Below are 16,323 nucleotides of genomic sequence, written 5' to 3'. Positions count from 1 at the left end.
AGAGCATGCCACTAGGCTACGCAGATCTTGGTGTGGACAAGTGGCTTCGAAACTTGGGTTCTGCGATTGAGGATGATTAGTCCTTACGCAACCTTAGGAACTTACGTGGAGCCCCCAAGTATTAGGCGGCTATTGTGTTTCTTCAAACACTAAGAAGAAACACAACTCCAAGCCACACTTCGGGCTTCTTCGAGCGACGTTGGAAAAATTTCCAAGGCTAAGTCCCCCAAGGATGGCCGTGCGTGTCAAGCAAGAAAAATAGAGAGAGTCTACAAACACACTTAAAAGTGTACTTATAGACTCGGGGGGAAGTGTAAATGTGGAATTTTTTCCTTGTGAATTCTATTCACGAGTGAAGCTCTATACTACGAGGCACCCTGAAAGGGCATCACACGATGGTGAGGGAGTTGGGGTAAGAGAGTCACCCTCACTAGGCGAGGGACTTCGGCCACTTGCCAATCCAAACTTCACGCTCGCTATGCGAGGGTCCCCAGCTGGTCATCCGCGTGCACCCCATTCCAGCAGGCATCAAGCCTCGTCTACACTCAGGAGAAGAAGGTCAGCCTCGCTACACGAGGCACCCTCGTTATGCGAGGGTGAGGCTTCGTGGTGGCATCCATGCCCCTAGCCTCGCGACGCTGCACCCGGGGGAAGGAAAGACAGCCTCGCTATGCGAGGGTGCTGCCTTGTTACGATGCCCGTGTCCTGAGCCATACCTACGCCTGGGGGAAAAGGACCAGCCTCGCTACGCGAGGTACCCTCGCTATGCGAGGGTGTGGCCTTGCCACGGCGTCCATACTGCGAGTCTCGTGTCCATGTGACCCGCATAAGCCGGCCCTGACCCTTGACACCTTGACCTCTCAGGACATGCATAGGTTGAAGCCTCCTTGCCATAGGCACGAGATCAGTTGGGGGAATCTTGTTGACATGTCTAACGAACATGGAGCATTGAACGGGAATTGATGAGGACAACCGAGTTCGGAACACGTGCGCTGACACGGGGTGTACGATTATGGAAAGAACAGAGGCACGACCCTATGATCTGCGTCTGAGGAGTAGTGGCGGTACGGACCTGGACGAAGCGTAGTGGTACCACTTGGACACCCCCGACCATACGCCAGAGCCGACAGTACTTTGTCTTGGGCCACGACTCTGACACCATCAGAGTAGACACCACTACGCCCTGGGCCACTACACTATCAGAATACCTGTGTACGTCCCTGTGGTCTGGGACCAGTATGTATCCTGGGCCAATAGAGCCCCTCCCCCCTATAAATAGGCTCCAACCCCTCAGGCTAAGGGGTTGGAAAAACTGAATGTAAAAATGAGACTTAAGAAATATATGCTTCTGGTTCTCATGCTCGCCTGAGTTTTTCTCCTGTTGTTTAGAGTTCTTTCTATCTAATTCATAGCTTCCTAGAGTATAGAGATTGAAGTTTTCTAACCATCAATCGTTGACGAGTTCTTACCGTCAACACTAGCTTAAACAGATGAGTGACTACTGGGTAAGTCACTAGCTTAAACAGATGAGTGACTGATGGGTAAGTCACACGGGGCTTGGCACCCACAGCCATGCGACTAAATAGTCACTGTGGCTCTAAGTAACTAGCCTTTGGCTAGACAAGCGCTTATAGTATTCATGGACTTTGAGGTCGGTCCGGCATTAATGCTCTTCTGAGTCATTTAATGCAGATGTCGATTAGATCTAATCTTTGTTGGGTTGCATTGAACATGCTAAGGTCGTTCTTGACTTATGAGCTAACACTATGTTACCAGTGCCCAGTACCACTGACGAACTTGACTAATGAGTCACAGCTTCACAGTTGATACTGCCATTGCCAATTCTGACTATTCAGTCAGTGCCATACACAAGTGAGCAAGATTTACTAAGCATTTAATATTCAATCCATGTCCACATTTAAACATTCAACATGCCTCATGAATAACCATGCATGCAACATATGGGGTGCAATTTTCTTACCTCTGGTTCAAGCGAGAATTAATAAAAGAATGACCCTTGAGAACGATCTGTCTTTTAATTTTTCGGCGGTCACCTAGTCATAACCAATTGGAATCCATTAATAAAGTAAATCAATAAATGGTTCACAATCTAAAACTGCACTCCCGGGATCAATCCCACACTATTGGGAATCTGAATCTACTCAAACGGGGTAAATGAACCAACCCCCGAGCCTTAAAAATCATCCCGAGCCCTAAAAATGAGATTTGCTGGAATTGTCCTACCGTTGGGGTGCTGCCAAATGTGCTGGGTGTTGACCCAAGGCAGAGAGGCCCTAGTCTCTACCCTGCATAGCGCTAGGGCGCCAGCTTCAGACCAGAGAAATTTCTGGTTTTCCCTCATTCTGATTTCCCTTGAAACCAAACCTCCAAACCAATCCCAAACCTTACCAAAACATCCAATTCAACCCCTAAACTTCATCTAAATCACGCCCTCATCAAAACCCAAGTAATCAAACACAAAAATTTCCACTAATTCCCAACTATCCACATCAAAATCCATAAGCTGAAATCTATAAGAAAAACAGAGCAAAGCTTATATTCATGGATGATTTCTTACCTCAAGTTGGTTTTGAGTCCTCTTCAATGGATGAACCAAGATCCTAAGCTCAAACCTTTAATTTCGTAGCTTATTTCTTCAATTTGGGCTTCAAAAATATGAAGGAAGAAGGAGGAAGAATGGTGTACGGGTGAGAGAAAAATCTTGCTCTGTTTTGATTATGCTAATGTCCTTCTACAGCTTACCAAGGTCATACATATCCCTTGCCAAATGACCAAATTGCCCCTAGTCATTTAAAAGTTTCTAAAATCTCCCAAGGGTAAAATCGTCCTCTTCCACCTATTTCGTTAATCATAATTAACACCCTCCAATTCCCGTTATTCTTGATATTCTCAAATACCGATAATTTATATCCCATTACCCTTTAATTCCCGTCAATGTTCTATTCATTAAAACACCCTAGACTCACCCCGAGCCTCAAACTTAATCCCATTATGACTAAACTGCTAATTTCTACTCAAAGATCATCTCATGTCGAATAGCTCGAACAAATCCACATTATAATGTGGCCTCAAAAATTTATCACCAACATGCATACAAATATACAATTACGCCCTCAACGGGCCAAATTACCAAAATACCCCTGTCATGAAATGTGGACCCACATGCATGCATTTAACATCATATTATAATATAATTCACCAAAAACATGCATATAATAGTTTAATGGCACAATAAAACAATTATGGCCCTCCCGGCCTACTAATTCATCGTCAGTGCTCAGGGAATAGAGGCCAATCCTGAGAAGATTAAAGCCCTGAAAGACATGCCACCTCCTCAAAGGCATAAGGACGTCTAGAGCCTCACTAAGAGGATTGCAGCCTTGAGCCGCTTTTTTTCGAAGGCAACGGACAAGTTCATCCCATTCTTCAACATCCTTTGGGGAGAACAGAGGTTCGAATGGACGAGAATGTGAGCAAGCATTACAACTATTAAAAGCTCATATGGAAAACCTTTATATCCTATCATAGCCCATGGACAAGGAACCCCTATGGCTCTACATGGTTGTCTCTGAGAATGCAATCAGTGTTGCGTTAGTTCGTGAGGAAGAATGTGCCTAGCACCCCGTATGCTATGTGAGCAAAAGGCTCCTCGAAGTAGATTCCGGATACCTGCTCATGGAAAAACTAGCCTTTTCCTAATGGTAGCTTTTCGAAAGCTAAGGCCCTACTTCTAAGCGCATCCCATCAAGGTCCTCGCGAACCACCCCTTGTGGTCTCATTTTAGTTTCCCCCGAAGGACACAGGGTCCAAAACACCCTAATATTTCGGTTGGATGCCTCCAACAATGAGGCAGAGTATGAGGCGCTAGTTGTTGGACTTCGAGTTGTGCTTGAGCTTAAGACCGAGGGCCTCGAGATTTTAAGTGACTCGCAGTTGGTAGTTAATCAAGTACTTGGGGAGTACCAGGCCCAGGGAACGAAAGTGGCCGCTTACCTAGCGGAGACCCAAGAGATGTTACATGGCTTAAAAAAGTTCACAATTCGACAAGTGCCTCAGGAATAGAACTCAAACGCTGACTCCCTGGCCAAGCTCGCAACCACCATTGACGCTGAACTGATCAATGTCATCCCCATCGAATACTTGTCTTCCCCAAGCTTTCAACTCCCGAGGAGGTGGAGGCAATCCAGCTGCAAGACGGTTGGATGGATCCCATGGTGAAATATCTCACCTCGAGAGAGTTGCCGCAGGACAAGAAATTTGCTCAGAAGCTACTTTACCAGGCGCCATGGTATATTTTCATGGATGACAAGTTATAAATGTGGGGATATTCATTGCCTATGTTATGGTGCATGTCAAAGCAAGAAGCTAGAATGATACTCCTCGAAGTGCATGAGGGTTTTTGCGGGGAGGACGCTGGGGGCAGAGCCTCGCCAAGAAAATCTTGAGGCAGGGATACTTCTGGCTCACCATGAATAGAGATGTGATGGACTATGTCAAGAAGTGTGAAAGGTGCCAACGTTTTTCCAACATACCTCGAGCTCCTCCGAATGAGCTCACTCAGATGACGAGTCCTTGGCCCTTTGCGATCTGGGGCATTGACCTTATCGGGTCACTGCTCACGGGAAAAGGAGGAGTGAAGTATGCAATAGTGGCAGTTGACTACTTCATGAAGTGGGTCAAGGCTTATCCACTCACTACTATCATGTTCAAGAAGGCTCTGGACTTCGTCATCCAGAACATTGTTTGCCGCTACAGACTCCCTAGGATGATAGTCTCAAACAACGGTCTGCAGTACAATAATGAGGTGTTCACAGATTTTTGTTAGCGGCATAGGGTTATGAAAAAAATTTCTTCTGTCTCCCACCCGCAGGAAAATAGGTAGGTGGAAGAAGCAAACAAGACGCTTAACTCCACCTTAAAGAAAAGGCTTGAGCAGGCGAAAGGCACTTGGCCCGAGGAGCTACCGCACCACTGCTAGGACCTCCATTGGCCACTCACCATTATCAATGGCCTATGGGTATGAGGCCATGCTCCCACTGTAGAGTCCAAGAACTTTACTTAGCTAGTTAGATAGTAGTAATAGTAATAGCTAGTAGTAGTTGTAGTATGTTTATGACTGTGGATTTTGGTTCAAGTCGGGACTTAGTTGGACACTCATAGCAACACTTGTAGATTTTATAAGTTTAACCTATAGTTTAAGAATATTAATTATAACCTAAGGTTTGACTAATATGACTGATTATGGAGATGATATTTATTATACTATAAGGTTTAGATAGACCCAATAAGATAATAACACTTGTCATGAGTATGTTTAATGAGAAATTAAGAATTTTTGAGGAATAGTTTATTAAGAATAATATTTGAAAATCCTAGAGTCTACCAGCAGCTTTGAAATCGTAAAGGACTTAGTCAAGGCTGTTTACTCAATTCAAATTAGGCCAAAAAAGTGTAATTACGTGTATAACATTTCAGCGTATGCCGATATATCGCAGCTCTAGGGGGCGATATATCGCCACACGGGGATACGAAAAACACGTAACTTCGCACGACCACCTCGACGAGCCTCGGGAATATCAGCCCAGGAAATATATCGCCTATGGTAGGAGATATATTGGCTCTAGGGCTGCATTTTCAAATGATTTTGAAACCGAGCTCATTTTAATCCTTAACCTCTTAATAAGCCATAATCTTTTTGACCGAGTCTTCAACCTCTGCTGAACGATTATTCAAATGTTTTCAATTAAAAAGCCATTATTTTATTCAAGCTAAATGAAGATCTTTTCATTCTTGAACTCTATAAATTGGACCTAGTACCCAGCCATTTCTTCATTCTTCAAGCTGAGTTCAGAGCCTACAAGCTGCTAGAATTACTTTAGAGTGTTAAACACTTGGGAAGTAAGGTTCATAGAGTATTTCAGTTTCGAGGTGTAGTTCGGGTATAGCAATTTCAAAGGTATCCCTATTCTTAGTTCCTTTCAGTATTGTTTCAGTAGTTTTATAGTTTTTCTCTACTCAAATCCTAACTCAGTATTCTTTATTCTTGGTTAGGCATCTAAGTTCTTTGAACTTGAGGTTCTTGTTGGTAAGTATCTTCTTGATGGTTTAGTTCAATCTTTTCATCTTTTTCTTTTAGAATACTCACCTTTCTCAATTATGGTTTTTAGGGGTGTTCCTAAATCCCGACCTTGTTCTCATCATCCCGGTTTTTTGGTAAGGAAAATAGGATAGTTCTTATGTGATATGTGCTATGTTTATATAAAAGTGTTATAGTAAGATTTTATGTGTTATAATATATGCATGTTTTGGGGCTTATAGTTGTTATATAGCAAACCCTAACACTTTTATGTTTTGGGCTTATAGTTGTTATATAGCAAACCCCAACATTTTTATGTTTTTGGGGCTTATAGTTGCTTAACTAGCAAACCTCATTGTAGTTTGAGGCTTATAGTTGCTTAGTTAGCAAACCCCAATAGTTACCATTTACATGGGTTAGAATTATGATATATGTGTTATAGTATATGATATATGTTCATAGTTTATGTGTATGATTATGTTTCATGCTTGTAGTAGATTTTCCTTGCTGGGCAATAGGCTCATTCCTTTATGTTTTATATGTACAGGAAAATAGTTATGGCGGCGGGATGGTTCTTGGCAGCTTGGGATTGTGTATTGAGGGAGAATGGAATCGGTGGACTATGTGAACGATTCGAGGATGAAGTTGTTTCTAGTCATTTAAAATTATGGTTTATATGTATTTTCCACACTTTGTTTTGTAACGAATTTTAAGATTTAAGTTATGTTCTACTTTATTTTCAAACAATGGGATCCCATACCCTAACCGCATTTTTATGTATTTAACATTTGCTTTACAGTTTTTAATAGAATTATGGTTATTTCATATGTATGTTTTCTTAAGATTAGTGTCTGTGTATAGTAGTTATTAATGGTCCAAAGTTTAGAATAGTTGGGTCGTTACACCCACTTAAGTCAGCAATCTCCACACACCATTGGGACACGTATGACTCGACCACAAACCACGCTTTACTCCAAGAATCCCCGGACCACATGGAAGAGATCCGTGATGCTTCTCTGCTTCGAATATCATCCTAATAGCAAAAGATGGCTAGGTATTTCAACTTTAAAGTGAAGGATAGAAAGTTTGGGGTCAGAGATCTGGTGTTACGAAGAGTCCTGTTAGCCACCCGAGACCCCGGTGCAAGAGTGCTGGGACCTAACTGGGAGGGCCCATACCAAGTCAAGAGCATTGTATGTCCAGGGAAATACAAATTGGCCCAACCGAATGGGTAATTTATACCCCATGCCTGGAATATCGAGTATCTTTGCCGGTATTACCAGTAATATGAGCGATGAACTTTATTAATTTTTGTAATCTCCCTTGTAGCATTGGGGCACATTTAATTTAAACCGTGTATATAAAACACGGTAAAGATAAATTTGTTTGTTTGCTTATATTTTTTGGTTTCCCTTATTCTGTTAATGCTATGTATAGAACACCCACTTTCTGGCTTGGACAAGTGACCATAGACTAGTCTTCGATCACTTGGGGAGCATGGAGTTAGAGTAGCGTCACGCCTCGTAGGGAACGACCTAGGAAACTAAGCTTGTCAACATCAGAGTAAGAGTAGTGTCACTACCCCGAGAATAGAAAAACCTAGGAAACTAGTCTTGAGTCTGATCTAAGAAACTAAGCTTGTTCCAAGCAGAGTAGTGCTTAGCATCTAGAGACTAAACTAATAATTTTAGTAGCGCGAGAACGGACCTGTGTCACCTCCTGTGGACATTGCGCCCGAGGAGCTCTGATCAAGTCCCTTAATCTCAAGATTTGAACAGAAGACCGAGTACTCTGTACTAGGTCTCGCGGGAGACTTGGGACGCCTCCTGTTGACATTGCACTCGAGGAGTTCTGCCCAAGTCCCCCATTGTAATGCCCTACTTCCTTAGAGCCGTTACTAAGTGAGTTTTAAGACAAAACAGTGTGCAATGAACTCGCTAACCGAGGTTTTGAAACAAAAGTGTGACTAATTAAAAGTTAGGGCTGTAATCTTAGAAAATGCGACGTTTCATTAAAAAGCTTCTAGTATTAAACACTTGGGATCCCAAAATAAGGTTTGAAAACTATTTACATATTGAAATAAGTTTACAGTTGATTAATCATAAAAATCATAGATTATTACAGCCATTTTCGAATAAACCCCCAACCAAAGCAGTCGGGCAGGCCAAACATGTACGCGCCGCTCCCACGCTCTCCATACTCATGGCCGGTTGACTGACTCCTTGCTTTTACCTGCCACACGGAGCACCCGTGAGCCGAAGCCCAGCAAGAAAACCCAAATAGCACATAACATATGCAAATAATATCACTGGCATAACTCACTGATAAATAGGAAATCATCAATTAAACAAACACGGCCATGCCACCCCAGAGGCCTTACCAAAGCTTGGGGTCTCGGTTCTCACCGCGAGGATAACTCATGTATCCCTTGGGTCCCACCCTGAATATAAGCATCCCATGTGCTGAGTGTTACTTTCGGCCCCACGGCCGTACCCGGCCTACGCCGCACTCGGCCCTTGCCGTTCATTTCGTTATAATCACACATATAGTACATTCGAAATAATCATTCACACACATCATGATTCATTTAAGGTTAAACATTTGCACATAATACAATCTGGGGCCATGCCCTATTCTCGGGTGTTACGATTTTCTTACCTGTATTCCGAGCCTCCTGATGCACTAAAGCCGCGAGCACGGTCCTCTAGCACGAGCCTCACCAACAACCTAGTCACAACACACAAGAAACATCCCTCAATACTAATCAACCCAAAACCACTTCCCGGGACCAATCCCGCACTCTCGGGACCTCTAAAACCTTAAAACAACACCCCGGAGACATCCCCCGAACCCCCGGAGCAAAGGCCTAAAATTGCCAAAAATGCAACCTGAAATTTGCCTTGTGCCGCGGCACCCATCAGTCAGGGACTCCCTCGCCGCGGCACGAAAAACCAATGTCACGGCACGCCTTCGCAGACCCAGAATTCTGGGTTTTTCCTTCGCATTTTCCCGAGCTTCAACCTCTCCAAATCACCCTAAACCAATACCTAAACCCCAAAACTCAATTCCAAGCTTCATATGAACAACTTAACAACCTATAGGCACTAGATACAAGACCAAAACATCAACACACTCAAGAATCCACCCTTGATTCCTATTTTCAGCAACTCAAACCAAAAACTCAAACACACCAACTCAAGCTTTAGATTCACAAGTTAAAACAGAAATCAACATAAAATATGCACAAGATCCTTACCAAAAGTGGAGAATCCACCCTAAAAAGCTCCCCACTTCAGCCCTTCTTCCCTTCCTCTTCTTCTCTTTTCACTTGCCCTAGCTTTCTTCTGTCCTTCTCTTACTTCTCTTCAATTTCTATCAATGCCTCAAGTGAACATAAGTGCCCAAACCGAACCCCCCTAAATCCCAGCTGAATTTTGTCTATAACCCTTGCCAAAAGACCATTTACCCTTTCCTACTAATCCTCCTTAGCTAAACCTCAAAGGGCACTTAAGTCTTTACACTTCATTTCAATTCTATCACTTTTTACCTTAAAACTTGTTACCCACAGCAGTAACTAATGGTTACCCAGGTTACTAAATCTCCAATAACCATTACCCGCTAAATCTCAACTTAACCATAAAATTCCCAAAGTACCCCTAGGCTCCTCCCGAGCCGCGTATAGAAATCCCGTTGTGACTCTTAAGTTAACTAGCTCTCTAGGACCGTCTCAGCGTGTGCATCACAATATTAAAACCACACCCACGTGGTACAATTCACAGAATACAATTATCACATATCAATACAGTTATGCCCAACATGGCCAAAATTACAATTACGCCCTTCTAACACGATCCGGGCCTACATGCATACTAGTAAACATAGCCATGCACCTCAGTTAAACAAATAGCCGAATAACATGCTTTAAATCATAACCATGCATTTAACTCATAAAATCACACATAAATCCCAACCTGCCCTCCTGGCACACTAATCAAGGCCCTTAAGCCTTATTAGCGAATTTGGGTCGTTACAACTATCCCCTCCTCATAAAAATTTCGTCCTCGAAATTTATCCAAACACATCAGTCATTAAACCCGCAACTCTGACCATAATTTCCAAGGCCCACCGCCTTACTTTACTTTTCAATGACACTCTCACAAGAGTAACAATCTTGCCCCTCAAGATTTTGTCTAATAGCCATGCTCTCGATAGCCCCTTGTTAACACCGCAACCCTGCCGAAGCCCAGGGTCTGCCTAGATTACAATGACCAATTCATTGTCTTATTCCTGATTCCATAGATACTCAAACGTCATCACCTCTACTAGGTGGGATCAGCTTGTAGGCCCCGCTGGCCTAACACTTAGTACAACTTCGAAATTTTATGTTGAATCAAGAGTCCGAACTCTCCCTTCTTTCTCTGAACACCTTACAGATCCTCGTCTGTTATTACGCAGAGATGCAACTCTTTCCTTCCGGAGCTTTATTTCCTCATAATTTAACAATTCACAAGCTCTTTATTCTTTTAGATAGGCAGACACTCCTGCCTTAAGAATTCCAACAGCCTCTCTGGCTTCCTCTCTGAGCCATTGCCAAATAGTAGTATCCACTATCCTTCACCTTTTACCATGTCCTATGTCGCATTTCATTAACCAGACACCAGCAACTTCTACCACGACTAACTCATCAGGGATTACACTTCCCTTAATACCTCAAGTATCCGCCTACTCAGCGTTCAATCCCTTAAGATATCTGATAAACTTTCAGACTGGCATTTCACTTGCAATCAATTGATAATTCCGGGTTCCCACTCTGTTCTTTTTATTCTCTAAATCCATTCCAACAATTTAAAATACCATAGGGCCTCAATTCAGTATCATCGACGTTATATCTCGAAACCAGTTCACTTGACCCAACGACATTAACTCCCTCAGCTGAGTTAAAACTTTTCATGTCCAAACAATTTACTCAAGGTCTAAAGTGGTCTATTCCCATGATACACTACCACATCACCTAACCCCTCAGGGTCCAAAGGAAAACACTATATTCCGTCACCCGCTCGACCCTCCCGGTACGACGTACCCTAGGAGGTGGAATGATGTCCATTCAGAATTCTCATTCACAAACCGAATCTAATTGGATCCTTCATCCATTCCTGGTATCCCAACTTGTACCACCTTAGCAGGGTCCTTCCCTGCTTCAACCAAAGCCGACACTTCGGATTCCGTAGCTCAGTGACACTCACCAGCTAATCATACATGCCAACGTTACGCCAATCTCAGTCGTTGCCTTGTATCCTCCATCACAATCTATGGCGTTATTCCTTGACTGATACACGCCTCCCATTATATCTCCCCTCGCCCACTCGAGGATTTCAAACACTGATCATCTGTCTGCTACGTTTCACCACCTCTGTGTCTCAACGCTATCTTTCTTGTTAATACCCGACACCCAAGTACCTTATGCCATGCACGACAGTCGACTTAACGTTCTAAGTGTATCAACCATGATCCAATCAGTCATCTCCCGCAAGGTTCAATCCACCCTCGCGTCAATTGCGCCTGGGCGTGCACAATCCGTGATGCACTCCCACAATTCCATACCCTCATCATAGATCAAATCCTTTATGTAATCACTCTTTACTTAACCGTAACACACACATTCCAGCATCGCCAAATACCAATTAATTCTTACCTTGTCTTCTGAATTTCTTTCTGATTTGACGCCATACAGTCCGTCTAACCTCAAGTTTTACTGTTCTCCTCATCTCTGATGTAGTTGTCCCCGGAGATGCTTGTGCAATAGATGACGCGCTTACCAGTCTTGTTATGCCTTCAATTCTTCAGACGTTCTTCATTAGCTTCTTTGCGGCTTCAGATCAATTCTCCTCTTACCTGTCCTTTCTTCTTGTAGCTCTAATCTGAGAACTCCTGACGACACCCATCTAACACTCCGTAGAACCTTACCTGAGACTCTGCCTTCTGGGTACAAACGTCTTCCGCATAGTCATTGCTCACCATTTCCGTCTGGGAGTAATCCACAGGTACTGCTCGTGAGCTTGAAGGGGACTTATCCATACCGTTCTTGTATTCCCTACTTAAAGAACTTACCTATGCCGCTGTAGCTCGAACCATTCTAGAATCTTTCTTACCAACTCCTCACGCCCTACCCGGTGCAAACTAGAAAATTCACGAAATGTCTCTGTCCTTGGTTTCCAACTGGTAACAACCAGGTCATAGATCGACTCTTGGGGACATCGTCCCATCTTGTATCCAACATTAAACTTTTTGGTCTAACCCGACGATGCTAACAATCCCCGCCGTAAAACACTCTGGCTACCCCAAGGTTGAATTCCCTCGTTGCTTCAATAGATTCTCTGTCAGCCAAAACCGTCTTTTACAACATTCCTTATACCAATCCTATCTGTTGTTCGACCTTGAAGTACCCCTGAATCTCTCTTTACGTACCCACATAATTTTCCCACTGATCCGCTCAGTCTCCTTTACGTACTACAGATGATATCCTCAACAATCCATCTGCCAGAGTTCTAATTCCTTCTCAATAAGTGTTGCTATCCTCAGCCTCTCAAATAGCACCTTTGAGGCAACCTCTCTATGTCCATCTCTCTCACTGGACATTCTCAACACCGAGTCCTTCCAGTTCGTTACATGACCAAAGCATAACCCAGCCAGTTAAATACTCATTCTCGAGGAATCAGCCTCGAACTTCGAATGTATCGCTGCCTTCTAGTTCTCCGTTTCCCTCACCATGGGATATCCATCCTAGCATAGCGAGTCCTTAAATGTAGAGGTCATGCCCTCACCTGACCTCCTCTCAGGTGGCACCCTCTCCCTCATGGATACCAATAACCTCCCTGGTTCCTATCGCCATCTTGATAACTACCTCTTCAATCAGGCTTCTTTCCCGCCTCAGATTAGGTGCCCAAGCACTGTCTGGGGTCCTTCTACCTCAAAATCGAGAATCCTTCCTTGCGGCATTCTAACAATAAAAGTACCATCTTTATCAACCAGACTTTTCCCCCTTTCTGGCAAACCAGAAACCATAGAACTATCCGGGGTTCCTTTAACTCGATTATCAGAAATCTATCCTTACTAATTCCATCAAAAGGAAGCACTGCCAATGCGGCTCTAGCACTCATGCTCTATACATCAACCATCAGTTCCTTGAACAACATGGCCCTCTCCGCCATCCACATACAGACGATAATTCCTTACATCAGGGCGGCCCAAATTCCTTAGACTATTCCAGATCTCATATCCTTAAATGGGTCGCCATCCATTCTAGGTACATCCATCAGTATAACTTCCTGAAATGAATTACCCGATTCACCAACCCATTGATTTACACTGTTGTTACTCCCAACAGTCCAAACCAAACTTATAAGCCCACCAGTCTCCACGGTTCTAAACATGTCTTTAAAATCTCTTCTAACCCTTCACCATCTAGGTTCTTTCCAACCCATTAAGCTAGTACCTCCGCCCGAGTACCATATCCAGGCATCTCCCTGCCTCAATATTTAACACAACCCTCTAATCAGGATCTCTCATCCTCTTAACCAAGGGTGGAATTAACTCTGCTCATCTATTGATAAATTCCTTGTCAACTCGAACTCTCCTCAAAACCCGAGGTTAACACCCTTTAAGCCTTTCATTTAATACCCTTTTCTGGCCATACCTCACAGTAAACCATCACCGGTAACCTTACTGTTAAAACATCTAAATCAGCCATCTCCCCAGAGAATCCGCTGTTCTTCTATCCCATCTCAACTAACAAACTCCACAGCTTACTCACACACTAGTGACCCCTTTGCTGCTACTTTCAGGGATAACTGGAGATCTCAACTCCAACTTATATCTAAAAACCCCTTTCAACACAATATCAGGTCCCCAAACCCTTCTAGGAACCAACAACTCATGTTCATCCGTCAAAACCGACCAAACTCCTGAACTCAGAGGTTCATACCCTGAACCAACTCACATCTAAATCCAAATATCCACAGGTATAATGCACACACAAGCATATACTAGGTCAAAACCACAATGATATACATTTAGCTACCAGATTCAATCATCACTAAGTATATCCATACTCATCATGCTTCATACAAGCCAATATACAGATATAACATATGAATTTAATCCAGAAAATTAACCACATACACTCAAAACGCGAACCATTACGCAAATGTTCATCCACATACATAATAATGTCATTCAGCATGCATTAATCTCAACATGCAATAGCCAAGGGCCCAGCCCAACAGTATCTTCTACATATGTCAACCCATTTCTCATGCTCCATAAAGATAAGCAGGCAAACAGGGCAATCAAACATATATTCAAGCATATTAATCATTCATACCAACCAACCCTAAGTCGAGCTTGTCACTGACAGCGAGCGTACATGTTCGGTCAATCTCCAGAACCAATAAACCTTGGCTCGCTCTGATACCAAGTTGTAACGCCCTACTTCCTTAGAGCCGTTACTAAGTGAGTTTTAAGACAAAACAGTGTGCAATGAACTCGCTAACCGAGGTTTTGAAACAAAAGTGTGACTAATTAAAAGTTAGGGCTGTAATCTTAGAAAATGCGACGTTTCATTAAAAAGCTTCTAGTATTAAACACTTGGGATCCCAAAATAAGGTTTGAAAACTATTTACATATTGAAATAAGTTTACAGTTGATTAATCATAAAAATCATAGATTATTACAGCCATTTTCGAATAAACCCCCAACCAAAGCAGTCGGGCAGGCCAAACATGTACGCGCCGCTCCCACGCTCTCCATACTCATGGCCGGTTGACTGACTCCTTGCTTTTACCTGCCACACGGAGCACCCGTGAGCCGAAGCCCAGCAAGAAAACCCAAATAGCACATAACATATGCAAATAATATCACTGGCATAACTCACTGATAAATAGGAAATCATCAATTATTCAAACACGGCCATGCCGCCCCAGAGGCCTTACCAAAGCTTGGGGTCTCGGTTCTCACCGCGAGGATAACTCATGTATCCCTTGGGTCCCACCCTGAATATAAGCATCCCATGTGCTGAGTGTTACTTTCAGCCCCACGGCCGTACCCGGCCTACGCCGCACTCGGCCCTTGCCGTTCATTTCGTTATAATCACACATATAGTACATTCGAAATAATCATTCACACACATCATGATTCATTTAAGGTTAAACATTTGCACATAATACAATCTGGGGCCATGCCCTGCAATCACACAGTGGGGCCATGCCCTATTCTCGGGTGTTACGGTTTTCTTACCTGTATTCCGAGCCTCCTGATGCACTAAAGCCGCGAGCACGGTCCTCTAGCACGAGCCTCACCAACAACCTAGTCACAACACACAAGAAACATCCCTCAATACTAATCAACCCAAAACCACTTCCCGGGACCAATCACGCACTCTCGGGACCTCTAAAACCTTAAAACAACACCCCGGAGACATCCCCCGAACCCCCGGAGCAAAGGCCTAAAATTGCCAAAAATGCAACCTGAAATTTGCCTTGTGCCGCGGCACCCATCAGTCAGGGACTCCCTCGCCGCGGCACGAAAAACCTATGTCACGGCACGCCTTCGCAGACCCAGAATTCTGGGTTTTTCCTTCGCGTTTTCCCGAGCTTCAACCTCTCCAAATCACCCTAAACCAATACCTAAACCCCAAAACTCAATTCCAAGCTTCATATGAACAACTTAACATCCTATAGGCACTAGATACAAGACCAAAACATCAACACACTCAAGAATCCACCCTTGATTCCTATTTTCAGCAACTCAAACCAAAAACTCAAACACACCAACTCAAGCTTTAGATTCACAAGTTAAAACAGAAATCAACATAAAATATGCACAAGATCCTTACCAAAAGTGGAGAATCCACCCTAAAAAGCTCCCCACTTCAGCCCTTCTTCCCTTCCTCTTCTTCTCTTTTCACTTGCCCTAGCTTTCTTCTCTCCTTAACTTTCTTCTCTTCAATTTCTATCAATGCCTCAAGTGAACATAAGTGCCCAAACCGAACCCCCCTAAATCCCAGCTGAATTTTGTCTATAACCCTTGCCAAAAGACCATTTACCCTTTCCTACTAATCCTCCTTAGCTAAATCTCAAAGGGCACTTAAGTCTTTACACTTCATTTCAATTCTATCACTTTTTACCTTAAAACTTGTTACCCACAGCAGTAACTAATGGTTACCCAGGTTA

This window comes from Humulus lupulus, chromosome 7 (genome assembly GCF_963169125.1).
Source record: "Humulus lupulus chromosome 7, drHumLupu1.1, whole genome shotgun sequence".
NCBI lineage: Eukaryota > Viridiplantae > Streptophyta > Magnoliopsida > Rosales > Cannabaceae > Humulus > Humulus lupulus.
Note: the sequence above shows the minus strand (reverse complement) of the source record.